Here is a 4,020-nt window from a genome sequence, read left to right as displayed (position 1 = left end):
GGAGTTTAAAAGCCTCTGAACATGGATATAAACAACCGTTAAGTGCACAGAAAATACCCCAAAGAGCGACATCGCCTAACATGTAGAGTAAAAATATGTAGTAAAACTATCAGCTGCTGAATTTATTCACAGCTTCTTGGAAATTTTCTGCTGTCGTTCGATGCATGTTCCGTCTGCGTTCTGGATTTCGACACAAAAGTGCCGAGTTGCGCTTGGAAAAGCCAGGCTCTGAACAGTTAAAAACACTTTATCAACAGACAGATTGCTGGTGTTATAATACGTCATATTATTATTATTTTCTTTTTTTATATTATTACATACAAATCTCTGTACAATCAGATACAGAAAGGTGATCAGATCTGTCCTGCCAGTTGAGCACTCAAAAAGGACAGCTTAAAGGCTGGACATGCTGAAGCAACAGGATGTTTGACCACATCAGGAAAACGCTGGAGAATACGAGAGACGGGCAAAACAAGTACAAAAAAAAACAAACTGTCCCTTCACCACTTTAATCGAGTTAATCTACAATGTTCTGTGTTGTTTTGTCATGACTTTAACGTTAAAAAGCAACTCGAACCTGTTGAACTTTGTGTGAGAACTGATGTTTCACTCCATGCATAACTGGTTCTACGACATCCTGCCGCGAGCGTCCAATGAGCGAAAGTCAACGGCAGAACCAGCAGGACAGAAACCATCAAATTTCACGCAGGATTTCATTCACCGAGAGGAAACACTAACTGGGTTGCATATTTAAAACAAAAAAAAAAACAAAAAAACAACAAAAAAAGAAGTATTTACAAGCAAGACAACTCTGTTTGCTAAAGAAGAGACCTAACAGATGAGTTAGTTACTGCATAGCTTTTTAGTTTAGATTTCTCCATTGCTGATCGTTTGCAGCTCAGGCTGACGCTTCCTTATTTTATTTATTTATTTTTTTCTTACCAAGAAGTGGTCCCGGCTGGACATGGACCCAATGCTCCACAATACGGAACCTTTAGAATTACACCACAGACATTATTCAAGATGCATTACTACATTTACATCCAAAAAAAATAAATAAATAAAAAAATGTCGGGGATTCTCAACATCTCTTACACAGACTCGGGACTGGTTTACCGATATAAAAATCTAAACTTTTGTACAATCATTAAGGAGGCTGGAAGTAAAAATAGCATCTTTATCGCATAGAGAGCATATCTTCTCAAAATAACTATACGTTGTAATGTGACATCAAGGCAAAGGCAGATGAGGAGCAGTAAAGGTAGCACATAATTAACCATTCAGGATAACGCGCTCTGCAGGAGAACAGAGAGATGTGTTCAAATGAGACACTTTCCAGGAAACTTCACAGCTCAGGGGAAGGCGTTTGATAAACATGTCTGTTCAATAACCAGATACGCAGGTACGGTTTCACAGCAGCCACACTGGTTCTGTTATGCCAACCAAAACAAAAGGACAGGGATAAGATTTTTTTTTTTACAACAATGCTAAAAATCAAACAACAAATACAAAGAAAGGATAAGAAGAATGAAAGCTCGTGCCTTGTATAAGCTCGTAACTCTATCCCGACCTCGTAAGCAAAACATTTCATGCCAATGTGAGCAAACCTTTGCATATCACTTTTTATTGTGGTTAAATACATTTAGGAACAGCCAAATAGTTAAAAAAAATATATAAAAATCTCTGGAATCTTTTCATTTATTTTTCCCAGTCAGAGTTGGTTATTTTCCAAAGTATAGAAGATTATTAGCCTTGATCATATCAAAAACTAATTGAGCGACTTCCCACATAATATTCATGTATTATTCTTCAAAAACATGAATAAATTTGGACAGATCATGACTCAGTTAAGCTGAGGCGAACGCTGAAACTTTTAAACCACGCCTATTTGGTTCTGCTATTCCAGCCGCATGCTCTGAAAACAAACAGGCTGCCATCTTGTCGGGTTACCTTGAACGATGCAATTTACTTTAAATAATTGGTCGTCTAAGTGTGCGCGCGGCAGATTCTGTTGCCAGGTACGAACTGAAGCGCTGTTGGTGTGAAATGTCCAGTAAAAAAAAAAAAAACGGCTTTCTATCGCACTCAAAACGGCCAGCTATTAAAAGACGAAAAGTGCAAAGGTATAAAATGGCGAAGGAGGAAAATAACTAGCGTCCCTCTAAATGTGACCAACTACACTCTATAATTAATAACACCCACCCCAAAAGAAAAAAAAAAACCAAGACGACACAAAAAGAGCGTAGGCAAAACAAAAACACTTATTTGAACTTTAAAAAGAAAAGAAGCTGAAGAGCACGAATAGAGTGAAACCAGGCAGACGTTTAGGAAAGGCAACACATATTCTGGGTTTTTCCAGTTTAGGAAAAAAAAAAAACAACAAACAGGTGGTACATGGCGACCAACCCCTGGGTTGATCGTAAAGAAAACTGGCACCTGATGCACTGAGGTCATCATCATCATCATCATCATCCAAACATGAGTTGGAACAAGGCAAACCAAGGGGGAAAAAAAACAACAACACAAAAACAAAACGGAGCAATGTCAGTTTGCAGCGTCATCACAGCAGGACTGATGGTTCAGTGTTGGGTGATTCCAGAAATCACCTCTTGAAAGTACGAATTAAACAGCGACAGTGTTTCACAGCAGCCTCTCCGTGAATGCTTGCATAAGTGAAGGCGATTAGAGTCTTGAATGCAACGGGTCGTCGATGACGCCCATTTCCTTTTCTCGTATTGCACGCTGTGGGCGTTTGAGTTGAGGTTGAAAAAATAAAATAAAAACAACTGAAAGCAACAGAGCACGTGGGAAAAGAAAAATAAAGGACATCATAGCAGCAAACATGTTACATAGCATGGGAGGGGAGGGGGTCAAAGTGTAGTAAAAAGTCTGTGTTAGATAACGGCAATCAGTCATTTCTGTCAACAGGACCTTCAGAGTACTTGGTCGGCTAACAAGGAGCTCATTAAAGGATCAGGTAGAGCAGGTGAGACCATCAACAGAATGAGGCAGTAGTGATGAATTTGATAAGTCACGGTAGACAAACTGTTTTGACTAAAGAAAAATCTGAACAACTGTTTTTTTTACAGTGCAACTGTTTTAAGAGACGGGAGGCTTCAAAAGGTCAGAGGTTAGAACGTGAAGGTCGCCGGCAGCATCTCCAGGACATCACAGGACAAAATACGTTTGTGATCTTCGCGTTTCTCAAATGATCTGACGACTTATGAACTATGAGACCAGCTTCCTTTAAGTAATATTTAATTGAGAAGGATCAGCCCACGTAGGATCCGATTCAATCTGCAGACGAACGGAAAGATCTGTTATTGCTGTACCAACTGTCTAGACCCCTCAGATCTTCTGGTTCTGGTCTGCTCTGCATCCCCAGAACCAGAACCAAACGAGGAGAAACAGAATTCAGCTTCTATGCACCACAAATTTGGAACAAACTTCCAGAAAACTGCAAAACAGCTGAAACACTGGGTGCCTTTAAATCTCAACTTAAAACACACCTGTTTAGAGTTGCTTATGGCTAAATTAGGGTTAGAGTGTGGGTTTTATTTTATTTTTTTAATTATGTGAAGCACTTTGAAATGCCTTGCTGCTGAAATGTGCTATACAAATAAAATTTCATTGATTGATTGATTGGAATATTTTAGTGTTGCACTGCAAAAAAATAAAAAATAAAAAAATCTTACAAAGTATTTTTGGTCCAGATTCTAGTGCAAATATCTTAGTACATTTGCAATAAAACAAGACTAACTTACAAGTAACATTTGAGCACAATATAGGAGCTTGATTTAAGTCAATAATTCCTTAATAGTAATTTAAAAAAGTAATAGTTCCATTGGCAGATTAATAACAGATCAATTAAAACTTAAACACGTTTTAATTTACTTAAAACTTCATTGTTTTAAGTCAATCACTGACTTAAAACAAGCTCCTGTATTTTATTGAACAGTTACTTGTAATTTAGTTTTGTCTTATTTCAAGTGTACTAGGATATTTGCACTAGAAACTAGA

The sequence above is a fragment of the Poecilia formosa genome, unplaced genomic scaffold, assembly GCF_000485575.1.
Source record: "Poecilia formosa unplaced genomic scaffold, Poecilia_formosa-5.1.2 Scaffold40, whole genome shotgun sequence".
In the NCBI taxonomy this organism is placed as follows: Eukaryota; Metazoa; Chordata; class Actinopteri; order Cyprinodontiformes; family Poeciliidae; genus Poecilia; species Poecilia formosa.
Note: the sequence above shows the minus strand (reverse complement) of the source record.